Source organism: Pelophylax lessonae, assembly GCF_965119305.1.
Source record: "Pelophylax lessonae genome assembly, chromosome: 1".
Lineage (NCBI taxonomy): Eukaryota > Metazoa > Chordata > Amphibia > Anura > Ranidae > Pelophylax > Pelophylax lessonae.
The window spans coordinates 317,582,071-317,601,508 of record NC_138768.1 but is presented as its reverse complement, the minus strand read 5'-3'; the positions used below and the strand labels follow the sequence as shown (position 1 = coordinate 317,601,508).

Here is a 19,438-nt window from a genome sequence, read left to right as displayed (position 1 = left end):
TTCCTGACAGGTTGCCATAGCAGCGGAAGTTTCCCACCATTGCTAAAGCAACCTGTCAGTCAGGACATTCCAGTCGTGTTATTTCCGGTACTGAAATCACGTGAGATTGTGGTATTAGGCGATGGACTCCTGCAACTTTCGTTTTGATAACCAAGTTTTGAAGTCCTTAAACTTAAAAGTCCTTGAAAAATGACAAATGTGCCTAGGTTTGTTTCCATTTCAGCTATAGGCTACAAAGAAATTACATTTCTGCTACTCCATAAGGCTGATGGACAGCCTTTGATGCACTGGATTAACAGTGGCCAGTCACATTTTTACTCCATTACCACTTCAGCTCCGGAAGGTTTTGCCCCCTTAACGACCAGGCCATTTTTTTGCGATTCGGCACTGCGTTACAGTTGCATGGGATAGAATTTTGGACTTTTTTGTTAGCATTGGCGGTGATCAGCGATTTTTAGCATTTGATACAGTTCCACAAACCCCTAATTTACAAACAGAGGTCTGTGGGCATGGACCACAGGGTTTCTTAATAGATAGGAAACTGGTTACAGGGGCACGTGTCCAAAGGGTGGTGATAAAGGGATAGAGATGGGCTCGGGCATGCTCAGGATCCCACCTGCCCGATTCCGCCAGGAAGCCAACACTGCACACGGCTAATCACAGGCAGTGAGACATTTCACAATCTGTGCAGCTCCAGACTGGGAAATGTCTCACTGACTGTGATTAGCCGTGTGCAGTTTTGGCTTTCTGACGGGATCCATTCCTAATAGAAAATACTCAGACTGGTAAGTGGGGTACCCCAAGCCTCTGTCCTGGGATCAATGTGGTTTAATTGGTTCATAAAATGATATAGAGGTTGGTATAAAATATCTTAAAGAGGAAGTAAACCCTCCTCTGCAAGTTGTACCTATAGGCAAGCCTTAGGCTTACCTATAGGTACTGTAAATATCTCCTAAACATGTACCGTTTAGGAGATTTACCTTGCATGCAGCCAGTGACATCACTGGCGTATGCGCTCTGAAGGAACGGCCACTGGTGCCGTTCCTTCAGAGCCCCGTGCCGTGACCGTCGGCTCCCACGCGCATGCGGGTCCAGCCAATCAGATAGCCGGATGCCGCGAACTCGGAAGAAGGGTGTCACCCATGGGAGGAGTGGTCGGCGCTTCGGGGCTTCGTTCTAAGGTAAGTATATCATAATGAGCTAGTATGCGATGCATACTAGCTCATTATGTGTTTTTCTTTCAGGTGTACTTTTTGAAAAAAAAAAATTCTGAGGTTTACAACCTCTTAATAGTTAGAGCTGAATGATTCTGGATAAAAATGAGAATCAGGATTTTTTTTTTGCTTAGAATAAAGGTCTCGATTTTCTCACGATTCCTGGAGTAACATCTTTTACATTATACAAAAAAAAAAAAAAAAAAAAAATGTAGCTAACTTTACGGTTTCATTTTTTTTTTAAATTCATTAAAGGTGTATTTTTTCCAAAAAAATTGCGTTTGAAAGACTTCTGCGCAGATACAGTGTGATCTACTAGATTCCAACGATCACCACTTTATTCTCTAGGGTCTCTGCTAGCAAAAAACACTGAATTTAAATTGTAAGCAACAAGTGTCAGAAAAAGGCTTAGTCTTTAAGAGGTTAAACTGCCCTCACTTACAGCCGGTTCACACTGAAGTCAATGCAGGTCGCTCCAGGTCGCCCCAAAGTAGTACAGGACCCTTTTTCTAAGTCGGAGCGACTTGTGTCGCTCCTACTAGAACGGGTCCTGTGCTAATCTATGACAGGCGACCCACGGCGACTTGTCAGGCGACCAAGTCGCCGGACAAGTCGCTCCAGTGTGAACCGGCTCTTACAGACAGAAGTTCATTCCTTTGATCTAAAAATAACGAAATGATAACTATAAACACAATGTATCTAGCAGCCTTAATGTTGATAAACATTTGCCGAAGAAGTTTTTTTTTTTTTTACAGCTGAGTGAGCGAGCAGAGAACACTCCGATAAGGCCCCGTTCACACTGGGGCGACGCTACTTTGCCGGGCGACCTCATAGGTCGCGGCGCGCTGCTCGCACCGTGACCTCGGAGCGGCCGGCACGGACTTCATAACATTGAAGTCAATGCAGGTCGCTCCGGGTCGCCCCAAAGAAGCTCCGGACCCTTTTTCTAAGTCGGAGCGACTTGTGTCGCTCCTATTAGAACGGGTCCACAGCTTCTCTATGGAAAGCGACCTACGGCGACCTGTCAGGCGACCAGGTCGCCCCTGTGTGAACGGGGGCTAAAGCCTCTTTCACACGGGCGCTCCGTTTTTGTCGTCCGTTCAGTCACTTTTTTTTTTTTTACGGACACGGATGACACTTGTGTCATCCGCTCCGTAAGTCCGCATATCATCCTATCTATGGGATTGCGGATGTCAGCGGATGACACCGCTGACATCCGATTTTGCATCCTTTCCATTTTTTAAAAAGAAAAAATAGGGTTCTGTTCCGTTCCAAAAAACGGAACAGAACTGAAAGGATGCAATCGGATGTCAGCGGATGGTGCACTTGGAGGATAAAAATTTGAATGCAATTTGCTCACTAGGGGGAGAACCTCTGGGAGAATCCAGGATGGAAAAAGATCTGGGGGTCCTAGTAGAGGACAGGCTTAGCAATGGCATGCAATGCCAAGCTGCTGCAAGCAAGCAAAGCTAGCAGACTTATTAGCATGCATTAAAAAGGGAATTTACTCAAGAGATAAAACTATAATCCTGCCATTTTAAAATTCTGGTTCGGCCACATCTTGAGAATTCTGTCTAGTTCCGGTCACCAATCCTCAGGAGGAAGGTCTGGGAAATGGTGAGAGTCCAGAGAAGGAAATAAGGGGGACTGAAGGACCTCAGTTACAAGGAACGACTACAAATATTAAACTATTCTCTCTGGAGAAAAGATACATAAGAGGAGATATGATTGCGTTATACAAACACCTGAATGATGATTCTAGCATGGGGAATAAACTCTTCAGTCTCAGGAAGTATAACACGGGGCCACTCAATAAAACGGTTTAACCCTAAACTGTGTAGGGGGATTTTCACTGTCAGGGCAGCAAGGATGTGGAGTTCACTTCCACAATCAGTGGGGTCAGCAGGAAGTATTGCTAGTTTAAAAAAAAAAAAAAAAAACTCTTTTGGACAGGTATCTTAGCGAACACCGTATACAGGGATAACGGAAATTATTTTCAGACAGGTTGAACTGGATGAACTGGTGTTTTTATTCAACCTTATCAACTTTGTAACAGCAGACAATCACACTTTTACTCCTTGAAGTATAATTGAAGGCAAGCATTTTTGTCTTTCATTTTGGATAGAGTGGAGAGGGATTAGAACACCAGTCAGTTTTTATTGCTGTCTGTGCCCTGTTTAGGAGATATACCCTCTCTAGTTGTCTGTTTTACCATTATCATTGAAAGAAAAAAGAAAAACCACAAATTTTGGGTGTTCCCCAGAAATGTAATAGAGGGGAAATCCTCAAATGTGGACAATAGCTCCAGTGAGCTGGGGGTCCCCAAGGAATTCCCTTAATTTGCATTGATTTCCTCTCATTTCCTGTTTGGCTATGGGACAGGAAGTGAAGGGAAATCTCCAAAATGGGACACAGATGGGGGAAAAAAAAAAAAAAATCTGACATGAGTTATAGCCCTCACTTGCTCTATCCAAATTGAAAAGAAAAAAAATGCCTATACAGTAAAACCTTGGATTGAGAATAACGGAATTTTTGTAAAATCTTACCTGTAAAATTCCTTTCTCTGAGTCCTCCGACAGTCGCCGCCTCTTCATATTCGTCACATATGGGGTATTAGACTTTGCTCCGAAGGAGTAGCTAGGCAACAGAATATGTTAACAATAAAGCTTTAACATATCCCACCCTCAAGGGGTGGTCCCCTCAGTCAATACCCTCCTACTTCCTGCAACCATATCTCAGTTTTAGTGGAATAGCAGTAGAGTATACATTCAAACCCCAAAAGAGGGGCGGGGGCGGCGACTGTCGGAGGACTCAGAGAAAGGAATTTTACAGGTAAGATTTTACAAAAATTCCGTTTTCTCTTACGTCCTCCGACAGTCGCCGCCTCTTCATATTCGTCACATATGGGGACGTCCCAAAGCAGTGCAAACATGAGGGGTGGGAAACGCATCCGCGCCGAAAGGCAACGCAGTCTCCACATCAAAGAAAGGAACCTTACCAAAGGAAGGAAACCAGCTGGGCAACAGCAAAAATAAGTGCTCAACAGGAGCAACAACCCAGGAAAAGACAAAAAAACCAGGGGATACAAAAGATATCCCAACAGCCAGGAGTCCCCAACAAGGGACCCTAGGGAACAGCCGCACTAAGAACCTTGCGGCCAAAGGAAGCATCCGCCGATGCCTGAACATCTACTTTGTAGAATTTCGTGAAAGTGTGCACGGTCGACCAAGTCGCTGCCTTACACACCTGGGCTACAGAAGCCCCATGACGACAGGCCCAAGACGTACTCAGAGATCTAGTAGAGTGCGCCTTCACAGGCACAGGGGGAACCTTCCCTTGCAAAGCATAGGCCTGTTCAATGGTCTGCCTGATCCATTTGGCGATGGTAGAGGCCGAAGCCGCCATGCCCATCCGAGGACCCTCTGGAAGAACAAACAAGGAGTCCGTCTTACGAAAAGACTCAGTCGATTTAAGGTAAACCCTTATGGCCCGAACAACATCCAGAGAGTGCAATCTCACCTCCTTTGGATGTTTAGGCTTCGTGCACAACGAAGGCAAGACAATATCCTCATTAAGATGGAATTCCGAAACTCGTTTCGGCAGAAAAGAAGGATTAGGTCGCAAGACCACCTTATCCAAATGAACAACCAGGTACGGAGACTTGCAGGACAAAGCCGCCAGTTCCGACACTCTGCGAGCCGAAGTGATCGCCACCAAAAAGGCGACCTTTTTGGACAACATAGACAACGAGATCTCCCTGATCTGTTCAAAAGGAGCACGTTGTAACACAGATAGAACGAGATTCAAGTCCCAAGGGGGCAAAGGATCCCTCCTAGGAGGGACCAGATGCCGCACACCCTGAATAAAGGTGCCAACCAAGGAGTTGGAAGCCACGGGACGTTAAAACAGAACGGCCAGCGCAGACACCTGACCCTTTATCGTAGCCAGCGCCAAACGTTGATCAACACCCGTTTGAAGGAAAGACAGCACACGGGAAACCGAGTACGTGCGGGGTGAAAACCCCCTGGACTCACACCAGGCAAAATAGGCCTTCCAAGTACGGTAATAAACCTTCCCCGAGGAAGACTTCCTCGCGTTGATCAAAGTATGAACGACCTCTGGAGAGAGACCCTTCTCCTTCAGGACCTCGGTCTCAACAGCCAGGCCGTCAAAGCCAGCGACTGTAAAGCAGGATGGTAAATCGGTCCTTGAGACAGTAGATCGTCTCGAAGAGGCAGACGCCAAGGGGCGTCGACCGCCAGATTCACGAGGTCTGCGTACCAGGACCGGCGAGGCCAGTCCGGTGCCACAAGAATCACCGTGCTGCGTTCCGAGTGTAACCTGCGAAGGAACCTGGACAGCAACTGAATCGGTGGAAAAGCGTACATCAGCCTGTACTGATGCCACGGGGCCACTAACGCGTCCGACGCGTCTGCCCGAGGGTCGCGCGTCCTTGCCACGAACCTCTTCACCTTGTAGTTGAGGCGAGATGCGAACAGGTCCACATCTGGAAGACCCCACTTCGCGCACAACATCTGGAAGACAGTCGGGTGGAGAGACCATTCCCCCTGATCCAGGGTCTGGCGACTCAGATAGTCCGCCTGCCAGTTCTCCACTCCCGGAATGTGAACCGCCGTTATCGCCGGGACATGAGTCTCGGCCCAAGACAGAATGTCGGCCACTTCGAGCCGCTCGGGCACTCCTGGTGCCCCCTTGGTGGTTGATGTAGGCCACCGCCGTGGCATTGTCCGTCTGCACCCGAACCGGGCAGCCCTGCAGCCGGTCCGTCCAGCGATGAAGACAGAGCCTTATCGCACGCAATTCCAGAATGTTGATCGGGAGGGAAGACTCCCCCTCCGACCAGGTCCCCTGGGCGGACAGAACGCCCAGAACACCACCCCAGCCCGACAGGCTGGCATCCGTGGTGATTATCGTCCACGAGATCGGACGAAACGACTTGCCCCCGGACACCAACGGGGACTGGAGCCACCACAGAAGGTTTTCCCTGGTGCGATGACTCAACGAGATCTGAAGATCCAGAGATTGAGGTCGCCCGTCCCACTTGGACAGGATCTCCGCTTGGAAACCCCGCGTGTGAAACTGCGCGAAAGGAATCGCCTCGAAGGCCGAGACCATCAATCCCAGACATCTCATACACGTCCGCAGAGACGAGTGTGGAACGTCCCTGAGGGACCTGACTTCCTCCTGAAGAGTCCTGAGTTTGTCTTCCGGCAGGAAGACCTTCGCCTGCACCGAGTCCAGTATCATTCCCAGATAGGGGAGACGAACCGACGGACTCAGTGTCGACTTTGGAACATTTATTGTCCAACCAAACTCCTGCAGAGTTTGCATTGTGACAGACAGGTCCTTCTCCAGACCCTGTCTGGTCGCAGACCGAACCAGAATGTCGTCCAGATACCCCAGGACAGAAATGCCCTGGGCCCTCAATAATGCCAGAACCGGTGCAAGCACCTTGGTGAAGACCCGCGGAGCCGAGACCAAAGGGCAACGCCACGAACTGGTAGTGATCCTCCGCAATGGCAAATCGAAGGTATCTCTGATGACCCTCGAATATGGGGATGTGAAGGTACGCATCCTTCAAATCGATGGAGGCCATGAATTCCCCCGGAACCAGGGCAGCCACCACCGAGCGCAGGGATTCCATGCGGAACTTGCGAACCCGCACAGAGCGGTTCAGAGCCTTCAAGTCCAGAATCGGATGAACCTTGCCCTCCTTCCTGGGCACGGTGAACAGATTGGAATAAAACCCCCGAAATCTGTCCCGATGAGGCACCGGAACCACCACTCCCTGAGCCCTCAGGTCCCGCACCGCCAGGTGCAGATCCCGCAGGCGCTCTGGAGACAGTTGAAGATTTGAGGGAAAAAATCTGCTCTCCGGCCGAGAGAGAAACTCGATCTTGTAACCAGATCGAACGATTTCCAGAACCCATCTGTCCCGCACACGGGCCAACCAGGGCTGAAGAAAACCGAGCAAGCGTCCCCCCACCCCAAAACTGGGTGAGGGCGCCCCTTCAGGCCGAACTGTTATGGGCAGCAGGTCCGGATTGGCCGGACTTCTGTTTCCCAGACCAGGGCTTCTTCTGAGAGCCTTGGCCTTTGAACGGTTTGCCCTTGTAGTGCGGCCGAAAGGCACGAAAGGACCCCTGAGGGGGCCGAAAATTTGCATGCTTCTTCCCAGAAGCCCCCTTAGCCTTGGGGAAATGGGGCAAGAGAGTGCTCTTACCCCCGGTGATCCCCTTAATCAACACATCCAGGGACTCCCCAAAAAGGCGAGACCCATCATAAGGTAGATTGGCTAAGGTCTTACGTGAAGATTGGTCCACCGACCAACATTTCAACCAAACCAGGCGGCGAGACAACACCGCCACGCTGTGCACACGTGCAGCCAACGGAATCAGGTCCAGGTCCGCATCACACAGATACATGACACCCTGGTGGATCTGATCCACCATATCCAGGGTCGCCGCCGAGGCCGAATCGGCCACTAGGACGCGCCTAAGCATCTGCGTCCAACTTGCGATCGCCTGGGCCGCCATGAGAGAAGCAAACAGAGCCTTAAGCATAGAGCCCGTAACAAAATAAGTATGACGGGCAAGAGACTCCAGTCTCCTATCCGTGGCATCACGGAAAACAGGGGAACCCTCTGCAGGAATCGCAGTGGCTTTGTTCAAAACCGCAATTGCATGATCCACTGGCGGAGGCACACACCACCGTTCATCAGTGGCAGGCGAGAAAGGATAACGCAGCTTGAATTTACTTGGTACCGCAAAAGGCTTGCGCAGATCGCGCCATTGATCCTTAACAGCGCGCTGAAAATCAGCATTGCAGGGAAAAACCTGCGGCGTCCTGCGTTTTCTCTGCGTCCCATAAGCCGCCAAAGCAGCGGGGGGACACACTTCGTCCTGCAAACGTAGCGTCTGCTTAATGGAAGCAATCAACTCATCCATGATTGCAAGCTCTTCAGGCGAGCCAGGGGGAGAATTATCAACCCCCTCAACTTCAGCCTCTACCTCAGACCCCACTAGATCAAGAGAGGAGCGGGACCCCGATAGGGGGGTCCCTGCCAGAACAGCCCCATCACCTTCACCCTCAGAATCAGAGGACAGAGCAACTCTGGGCCGTTTAGTAGATTCAGCAGCCACCAGCATTTGCACCTGGGCAGCAAGGCCAGCCACAATAGTGGCTAAATCCCCCCCTGGGGGGGAAACAGCGGTCCCCTGGCTTTCCACCAATACTGTAGGAAACTTGCCCTCCTGAGAATCCATTGCCCCTGTAATGCCAGACAACCAAGGGTTAACTGCCCCCTTTTTGCAAGCGCGGCAAGCGCAGCCCACCGCACCACACTCAGGCACAATGAGACCCCCACAGGGAATATACAAACTGAGTACAGGCAATGGATAACAAGAACAGAAGGATAAAACCTGAGGAGACCCCGCTGCTGCTGCTGCCTCGATCGGTGTTCCAGGAGAGAGGAAGTGATGCTGCCAGGGCGCTCTATGTAAGCCTATGGAGGCTACAAGAAAATGGCCGCCGAGCATGTAAACCATGCGGCCGGAGCGGGCGCCGGTAAAATGGCGTCGTTTGGCGCCGAAAACGCCGCTCCACAGTGCATAAAAAACACACACATTACATCCCAATATAAGGATACATGTTAGATCGCCGCAGCGATCGCTGTATATGCCCAAACATGCCCAGAAAAAACATGCCCCACAGCACACAGCTCCTCACACTGCCCAGCCTGACACACACAGTGTCATACAGCTCCCCCCCCCCCCTTGCAGCCCACAGCATGCAGCCGAGAGATAGGGAGACAAGCAGTGTGATTAAAGGCAGGTTACACAGTCCCAGACTGAGACCCCCCCAGACAGACAGGTCCCCACATAAATACACTTACCTCACATGGCGTGGGGAACCCGCACAGGCGAACAAGCCGCTGCACATGAGGCAGGGAGAGTCGCAATTCAAGACGCACATAATGGAGGTTAAGAAACCGCACAGCGTCCGGTGAGGTAGCCACCTCACCAATCATCCCTGCACCGAACAGGGATGGGTCGTTCACTGTGCCAGGAGCGTTACCTGGCTGAACGCTCGATGGCAGACTGGGAAGCCACTGACCCACGACCTGCGACCAGGGGGATCAGCCCGAGACCCAGTCCGCATGATCCTCTTCGTCCGAAGAACTAACTAATGCTGACAAAAATAACAGCTAAGTAAAGGTAGAGAGAAAACTCAAACAAAATATTAAAAAGAAGAAAGAGTCTGGGACAAAAAGTCCCAGCACAGAGAGCCAGCCACTCCTGACAAGCTAGACATTAAAACTGAGATATGGTTGCAGGAAGTAGGAGGGTATTGACTGAGGGGACCACCCCTTGAGGGTGGGATATGTTAAAGCTTTATTGTTAACATATTCTGTTGCCTAGCTACTCCTTCGGAGCAAAGTCTAATACCCCATATGTGACGAATATGAAGAGGCGGCGACTGTCGGAGGACGTAAGAGAAATCTTGGTTTGAGAGAGTTTTGCAAAACAAGCAAAAAATGTTTTAAAGTTTGACTTGATAAACAAGCGATGTCTTGATATACAAGTAGAGTCACATTACAACGGAGTATAATAGAGAAGAGAGGTGTTCTGTACAAATAAAGTGTACTAAACACAACCCAGAAACATTTCCTGCTTGTGTGATTGGCTCACTGATTTTCCTAGAGGTCTGCACTAAGATACAAGTCAGATTTCAGGCATCCCCTGCAACAAAAATGTCATTTTTGGTGAGATACCCCCAATAGGAAATAACATCTAAAAAGGGATGCAGGTCCAGCAGCTTTCCTCAGCGCTCTGCTGCAGCAAAGCTGATTGATAATTATGAAACCACTCCCATTAGACTCAATCAGCACAGGGGCACCGAAAAACAAACAGGGATTTCTTCAGAGCAACAAAAAGGTAGGAATCTGCAACAAAGTTTGTTATAATCCCTGCAATCTACATAGATCAACTAGAGGGGAATGTTTTTTTTTTTTTTTATCAATAGTAGAGTTATGTTTTGAGCCTTTCCCCGTTTTTCACCTGGTGATCTGGCCAGTAACACACCTCCTGTATTAGAGTGCCCCCCCACTTTGGATGAAAGAGCACAGGGGCTACATTTGGACAGCAGCATTGTCAATGGGGGGGGGGGGGGGGGGAGTGTTAATGAACAGATTTAGATACACTAAAAATTTGAAGCCAAACTCCAGCTCACATTGCAACTATGCAAGCAGTTAAAGCAAATAGACTTTTCCCTTAGGCTCCATGTACACGGGACGTTAGAAAAAACATGCTGCAAAGCTAGATCTGACGCCGGAAAAAAGCAGCTGTTAAACGTGCTTTCAGTAGCTTTTTCCATTTGCGTTATTGCACGTTTGGCCACGTTGCTTTCAGCAGCGTTTTTTCTGCCTCCATTCAAAGTCAATGGTTCCCTATGGGAGCCTATTGATTTATATGGAAGTCGCACCGCAAGTCGGATCAGCTGAAGAAGCCACGTGACCGGAAGTGGCGTAACGCGTAGGGCGGTATACCGTAAGTGACGTCAGACGCGGAAAGAGTCCGCAGTGAAGCTGTACTCGTTTTTAAGGCTTTCAAACCTTCGTTTATATGCGAGTGTAATATATCTTTTTTTCAATAAAGGATTTTATGGAAATACTGCACTATATAAGCACTTTTCTTTGAGATACCGTGGATTATCTTGTGAGGATTCACCCCGACTCAGATAAGAGGCCATTTTCATCCCCTGTCTGTGTGGAGTGGTTAAGAGGAGATGTGGAAAAGGAGAGCCATATAATAAGGCGCATTCCCTTATATATTGAGGTGAGCGGCTAGCACACCCCTAGGGGGTCTAAAGATTAAAGAGCACCCCTTCTATCACTTGGTGAAAGGTGGAGGTTAAACAGCGAAGAAATAAGAAGGAATTTTGCTTATGTGGGCTAATTGATTTGGACATTATTTGGACACTCTAAGCACCTTTATTCACTTATAAGCACTTTATGTATCTGCTTTGTATTTATGTGGATTGAATAAGCACTTGCCACTTTATTCACCTTTATTTGATGAATTGAAAGCTAAGTATTTTTGGTGGTAATAGCACTAGAGCACTTTACATAGACTGTATGATATATTGGAAGTATATACACCTCTACTGTTTTATTTATTTTAGGTCACCATTTCAAGTGTAGAACTTTATGATTTTGTATTGATTGTGTACACATCACAGAGATAATTTTGAGTTTAATACCGCTATACAATTTTTTCACTATTTTAATGAGAATCATTTTCCCCGAAGTGCGATACCTCCCCCCTCCATAATTACCAATGTTATTAGTATTATGCAGCATGAGGGGGGTTAATGTATTGCCACTGGTCACTGATGCATTAGTGACCAACCAGTGGCAGTTAATTAACCCCTTAGTGCTACATTAGTGCAACCAGTATCAGTGCAGCCAGTGCTGATTAACCACTTAAGCCCCGGAAGATTTTACCCCCATCCTGACCAGGGGGTTTTTTGCGTTTTTTACTGCGTGACTTTAACGGACAATTGTGCGGTCGTGCAACGCTGTACCTAAACGACTTTGAAATCCTTTTTTTCCCCACAAACAGAGCTTTCTTTTGGTGGTATTTGATCACCTGTGCGCTTTTTACTTTTTGTGCTATAAACAAAAAAAAAAAAAAAAAAAGCGTAAATTTTGCAGAAATAACAATATTTTTCACATTTTTTTTTATATGAAATTCCCCCCCAAAAAAATGTAAAAATCAAACTTTAACATTTTTGGCCAATTTGTTTTCTGCTACATAGGTTTGGTAAAAAAATAAATAAAAAAATCGCAAAAAGCGTATTTTGATTGGTTTGCGCAAAAGTATCGCGTTTACTAAAAGGGAAAGATTTTTGTCATTTTTGTTAACGAGTAATGGCGGCGATCTGCGATTTTTTTTGCGGTACTGCGACTGACAGATCGGACCCTTGACTGACATTTTTTACACTTTTGGGGTTACCAGTGACATTACTGCAGTAATCAGTGCTATACATATGCACTGTTACTGCAAAATGACACTGGCAGGGAAGGGGTTAACTTTATTGGGGAGAGAGGGGTTAAGTGTGTCCCTAGGGGCGTGCTTTTTACTGTGATTGGCTGTGGCTACTAGTGTAGGAACAGTGATCAACAGTCCTACATAGTAGAACCGTGTGATCACGGTTTCTACACAGGGGAGAATGACAGGCGGCTTGTTTACATCAGCCGCCTGACTTTCTCCCTCTGTACCGACGATCGGCGAGTGACGTCACACGCACTGACTTCCCTGTGAACGAGCTGCGGCGGCCGCGCGCCCGCCCGCTATTGGCTCACATGGAAGTAAAGGGCGAGCGACGTAGATCTACGTCACTCTGCCTGGCCAGGGCTGACTGCCGCAGTAAATAGTCGTGCGGCGGTCGGCAACCGGTTAACACTGACACTGGTGCCACTAATGCAGCACAAAGGGGTTAATTAACTGCCACCGGTCGCGGTCGGTCACTAATGCATCAGTGACAATACATTAACCCCCTCATGCTGCTTAATACAAATGCCATTGGCAATTAAATTAACCACTTGCCAACCCGTCACAGTACATATACTGCAACAGGGTGGCGGCTACAGGTGCACGTCGCTGCCCGTTTTTGGTGTATGCCCCCGTTCTATCCATTTTAAAATCATTTGGGGGGGAAAAAAAAAAAAAAAAAAAAAAAGTCATTTTCGGTTTTGGTTTGGGTTTTCAGCCAAGGGCATCCTGAATTTTCGGTTTCGGCCCAGAATTTTCATTTCGATGCATCCCTACTATTAACCTTCTATGATGAAGTGAGCTGCCACCTAGTTAAAGGAAAGCCTGTGGATGTGGTGTATCTGGACTTTGCAAAGGCCTTTGACACCGTTCCCCACAAACGCTTACTGTACAAACTAAGGAAGGTAGGTATGGATCATAAGGCGAGTACCTGGATAGAGAACTGGCTCCAGGGGAGAGTACAGAGGGTGGTGATTAATGGGGATTACTCAGATTGGGCGGGTGTGGAAAGTGGGGTCCCCCAGGGTTCTGTCCTGGGACCAATCCTGTTTAATTTATTCATAAATGATCTAGATGAGGGGATATTTAGTACAATCTCAGTATTTGCGGATGATACTAAACTAAGCATGCCAATATCTTCTGTGCAGGATGTGGAAACCTTACAAGCGGACCTGAACAAAATAATGGGGTTGGCAACAACATGGCAGATGAGGTTTAATGTTGAAAAATGTAAAGTAATGCACTTGGGTACCAGAAAGCAAGCTACTCACTAGGGGGGGGAACCTCTAGGTGAGTCTAGGATGGAAAAGGAACTGGGGGTACTGGTAGACAACAGGCTTGGCAGTGGCATGCAATGCCAAGCAGCTGCAAGCAAAGCCAGCAGAATACTGGGATGTATAAAAAAGGGGATTCACTCCAGAAATAAAGAGATTATTCTCCCACTCTACAAGATTCTGGTCTGGCCACATCTGGAGTATGCTGTCCAGTTCTGGGCACCGGTCCTCAGGAAGGATGTGCTGGAACTGGAAAGAGTCCAGAGAAGGGCAACAAAAATAATTAGGGGAATGGAGGACATCAGCTATGAGGAAAGACTACAAGCACTGAACTTATTCTTTCTGGAGAAGAGAAGATTGAGGGGGGATATGATATCAATGTACAAATACTGTACTGGCGACCCTAGCAAAAGGAACAAACTATTCAGAGAGAGGAGATACAATAAGACACGTGGCCACTCAATAAAACTAGAGGAAAGGCGGTTTAACCTTAAAGTACGTAGGGGGTTCTTTACTGTCAGAGCGGAAAGGATGTGGAATTTTCTTCCGCAAGCAGTCATATCAGCAAGGAGCATTGATAGTTTCAAAAAACGATTAGATGGGCACCTTAAGGACCACAACATACAGGGGTATACAATGTACGGTTAACAGCAAACACACACACACATCATAGGTTGGACTGGATAGACTGATGTCTTTTTTCAACCTCACAAACTATGTAACTAAGTAAGTCTCTTTCAAACAGCAGCCTCCAAAACCTTGGGGCCAAAAAAAGCATCCGAGGATGCCAACACATCTACTTCAAAAAAACATTTGTGAACGTACGCACAGACGACCAATTTGCCGCCTTGCAAACTTGTATCACTGATGCCTGATGGCGAAAAGCCCAAGAAGCACAAGTGCCCTAGTACAGTGGTCCTCAACCCTGGTCTTCAGGGCCCACTAACAGGCCAGGTTTGCAAGATAACTGAAATCCATCCCAGGTGATATAATTTGCTGCTCAGTGATTGCAGTATTCTAGTCTGCATCTCCCCAAGGTAATACTTAAAATCTGGCCTGTTAGTGGGCCCTGAGGACCGGAGTTGAGGACCACTGCCCTAGTAGAATGCAGCTGCACAGGGAAAAGAGGAACCTGACCCTTCAGTGAACAAGCCTAAACCACCGTCTGCCTGATCCAAATGAAAATGGTTGCAGCAGATGCAACCAATCCCTTTCAAGGTCCTTCCGTAAGGACAAAGAGAATCTGATTTCCTGAAAGATTCGGTAGCCACCAGGTAAACCCTAATTGCCCGAACCACATCCAAAAAATGCAAAGCAATTTCCTTAGGATGCTTGGGCTTAGGACAGAGTGAAGGCAGCACAATGTCTTAATTCAGAAGGAAATCAGAAAACCACCTTAGGAAGAAATGACTGATTAGGTTGATTACCACTTTATCTCTGTAGAACACCAAATAAGGTGAACGGCAGGAAAGCGTCAATTCCGATACTCTGTGAGCAGAAGTAATAGCCACCAAAAAGGCAACCTTCTGGGACAAGGTAAGCAGAGGAATCTCCCTAATGTTCTCAAAAGGAGGTTTTTGAAGAACAGAGAATACCAAATTCAGATCCCACGGAGGTAATTTGGAGGGGCCACATGACAGATTCCTTGGATAAAAGTGCGGATCAATGCGAGGCTAAAGGACATTGGAAAAAAACACAGCCAAGGCCGACACTTGGCCGTTAATAGTAAAGTCTTACAAAAAGGTTCCCAAAAAAAAACAGCCAAGACTGAAGACCCAGCAGGGAACTAGGTCCTACTCTTAAACTAGGCAGAAACAAACTGAAGCCTATAGCAGAGTGTGTGGATGTATGCCTGCAGGGACGGCCCCATTGGTGTGTTAAAGCTTTTTCCTGCCTAGTGTCCTACTCCTGTAGGGTGCACCATAACCCAATGGTCAAGATTTATATGGAGCTGCATATGTCAATGAACGATAGAGAAAATGGTCTGGTTATGAAGGGGGTAAAACCTTCCAGGAGGTCAAGTGGTTAAACATGAAGTAAAAAAAAAAAAAAAAAAAAAAAAAGGACTTGACTGCTTTCTTTAAGCCGAATTTCAGGGGAAAAAAAAATTCTCCCTTGCAGTGGGTCAACTGCTAGTTTCTGTCTAGGGGCAGCGAGAAACACACTCTTAACTTCCCCTCCATTCCCCCAGCTGATTGTGCTCCTCTAGGCTCCAACTATGGATTATCCCTTGGCATTCTCACATGCAGTACAGGGGTATGTACCCTGTATCAGTCCCGATTATAATGGAGTAAGGCTGCCAGAAGAGGCAGCAGGGACCAATCTAGAAGCTCAAAGGAGCATGCAGGAACAGAGAATAAGGCAAGTACAACTGCTTTACCAAATTCCCTGGACAGAAATGAGTGGTTAAGCCTTGCAATGCGGCCACAGCTCCGCTGCAAGGGAGAATTTTTAGGTTTCCTGGAGTTTATATTTAATTGCACATCACAAGACACAGAAGAGCCAATTCTTAGACCATGCAGACATCCAAAAGCAATCCCATGAGGGGAGGGCAAAAGCATACATTGGCCAACAGGTCCACCAAAAGGAACCTTCCTAGTTCCAACCAAGGGAAGCGTTTATCGAGGCCTAAATATCCGCCTGCTAAAACTTGGCAAATAAGAGTACAGAAGATACGGGAGTAGCCTAAAGCCTCATACACATTTTTTTTTTTTTTAAACCGAAAGCTCAAGTCAGAGCCTCTGTACCAACAATCCAATTTTAGTACAGCGATCTCACCCGCTGTGCTACTGTGTTCTCACAGGGGGACGGGCCCTCGCCGGAACACTCCGGTCAGCGCTCTCAGCTAAATTGCTGAATGTTGGCCGGTTTCATTAGAAACCAGCCAATGCCACCCGACATTCGACCCATGTGTACTAGACTTTACAGACCTAGGAAATGAAAGCCCAATGCTAAAAAGCCCTTAACCCAAAAAGCCCTCAGGTAAAACAAATACGGTATCAGATTGACAGATTGTTAATCTGTCTCGTGGCCACAACCCCAGAGTTCTAAGCACATCTTAACAATAGAGAATATTCTTAGTAGGATGTTTTGAAGCCAGGCAAAAGGGAAGGCAACACAATAGCCTAATTTAAATTAAAATCCCGACACCACCTTAAGAAGGAGTTTCATGGTCTCAAAACAACCTCAGCCGTGAACACTAATCTTGAACAGGTGAGGAACATCCTGTAAATCATCCACTGGCACTGTAAGGGTTTTATTGAGACCTGAGACTGCCCACTTTCTGCAGAAGCTGTCCTTCAGGTATTGTTGTGCCAGCCTGTACAAAACAAGTGGCAACCACCCCAATCTATAACTAGCCGTTGCAGTAAGGTGCACATAGAAGGGCATTGCACATGAAACAAAAATCCCCCATCACACTTACCAGCTAGCCTTTTTTTGCAGGCTAGCTGTTGGTTGAATTTAATGAGAGAATGCACTGGATGCCTTCACCGCCATTTTGTTCTTGCTGGGTGTCACGTGCATCCTTGTACCTTGGAGGAAAGGGCTCCCTCCAGGCAAACCTGCCCTTAATTTATCCACTGCTACATATGCCCAAATTTGGAGAAACTCACATTTTTAGAGTTAGGACCATAGTATACAGAGGAGCCTTGATGTGGGCACTGTGGCTTCCACATATATTTACAAACGTGAGCAAACTAAACCCTCTGCTGTTCATGTGAACGGTTAGTCCCCGTTCACACTAAGGCGACCTGTGAGGCGACCTGATCGCCTCACAGGTCGCCGTAGGTCGCCTCCCATAGGGAAGCTGCGGACCCGTTCTAATAGGAGCGACACAAGTCGCTCCGACTTAGAAAAAGGGTCCGGAGCTTCTTTGGGGAGACCTGGGAATTTTTTGTTTGTTTGGGATTGTTGCACAAATTGCTTAAGGGGGCAAATACCTTATTTGGATGGGTCCCATCTTTGTACAGATCCTCTTTAGTTTGAGGATGTAATGGTAAGGACTAGGCTGGTTTAAATGCTTTCCAATACCCCAACCTTGCCACCTTGGGAACCAAGAGTTCCAGAAATCATACCTTCAAGTTCCTACAGATCAACTCGGAGGAAACTCACAGTGGCCCTGGAGACTGTGGGATATTGGAGGGTTGATCTACATTGGGGGGGGGGGGGGGGGGGGGGAGTCTGCTTATTTGGATCCTCCCTACTTTGCTTCCTCTTGCAACCCTATATGGGGTGGAATTGAAAACTCTCACGGCAGCACCTGTGGGGATGAAGATTTGGACCGTTTTCATTTGCTCTTCCGCAATCTGTTTGAGTGCTTTGACACTGCTCTGTAGCAAAATCGCTTTGTTTCAGATGAGTTTCTGGTGCATTTTTCAGTTGCCTGCACATGCGACTCAAAAAAATGCACCAAAAAGGTGTTTTGGATTGGTTTTCCATTCATTTCAGTTGGCAGTTAGGTTTTTGGTACGGTAAGATGCAGCATGCAGGAGCATAGTCATGTGAACAATCCCAAAGGATTTAAAGTAAAACATTTCTTGCTAGGTAAAAACGCAGGAAAACAGTGAAAAAGGGCCCTTACAGATATCTGCCAACTGCTCCACCACAGTTGCGAATTACTCCTTTGACACACAAGTTCTTGAGAAGGTACTAGAGGAAGGAGCAGCTGATGGAGCAAGTGAAAAACCGGGATGGTGATTCAGACCTAGTTTTTGCCCTAGAAATGAATTTGTGGAAGCAAGACTGACTCCACAAATGTGGGAGCTTTGTCCCCTGGGTGCCTGAGACCAGATAGCAACTCTGCCTTGCAAACAAAGGTGCACTACTTAAAGGATTGTAAAGTCTTGTTTTTTTTTTTTTCCATTAAAATAACAAACATGTTATACTTAACTGCTCTGTGTCCCTGTCTGGAGCTCCTGGCCCCTCCCTCGTGCTGAGTGCACCAACAGAAAGCAGCTTGCTATGGGGGGCATCCAAGTCAAGCTGCAGCTCTGTTTGTCCATACAGACACAGGGGGCGGGGCCGAAAGGTAGCTCCATCTCTCCTGATTCACTGTGTTTATTAGACAGCAGCAGGAGCCAATGGCACCGCTGCTGTGTCCCAGCCAATCAGGAGAGAGAGTCCTGCACTGGCTGGGGCACTCGTGGATATTGCTGGATGGACGGGGCTCAGGTAAGTATTAGCGGGGCTGCTGCACACAGAAGGCTTTTTATGCATTAGGATAAAAAAACCTCCTGACTTTACAACCCCTTTAAGGCACCAAAAGAGGAGAAATGGCTTCTTATAACGGTTATAAACCGCTTGACATTTTATTTTCTTACCTGCATGGTTAAGGCATAGTATTAGTATACATAGCATATTAGCACATTACGTGAAACTTGCCTCAAAAGGAAGCATAGATGGGATCGCTGGAGGATGCTTCCATTTTCAACCCGCTTGCTTCCGGGTTTGCGGACTCAGGCTCTGTGACTGGCTGCAGCCCAGATGACATCACTCCCACGTGGGAGCCGCCGTTCACAGCACAGGGCTCTAAAGGAATGGCATGGGTGACCGTTCCTCCAGAGTGCATGCACCAGTGACGTCACTGGCTGCACGTACACTAAATATCTCCTAAAAGGTGCACATTTAGGAGATAGATAGCAAACCCAACAGGTTCCAGGGGCTTTGTAGAAAGGCCCCTAATCAGGAGGGTGGGTAAATGCAAACTAACTCCAATATACAGAGTCAGTGTCACTGTGCTGCCAATCAAAAGCATGGGATTGGATGCTAATAGAACACACAATGATGGATGACCGTGCACGGGATCTGGCAGGCATGTAAACCAAAAGGAGAATCCAAAATCAACAAATGACAATGGAATAGATTTATTGGAAAA

The 19,438-nt window shown here is 47.4% G+C and overlaps 1 protein-coding gene across 2 annotated transcripts in view; it reads right to left on the bottom strand.

The window, feature by feature from the left end:
- Positions 1–19,438, bottom strand: part of CHD8 (chromodomain helicase DNA binding protein 8) — a 203,247-nt gene that overhangs the window by 148,238 nt on the left and 35,571 nt on the right. The gene's annotated exons all lie outside the window — the stretch shown is intronic.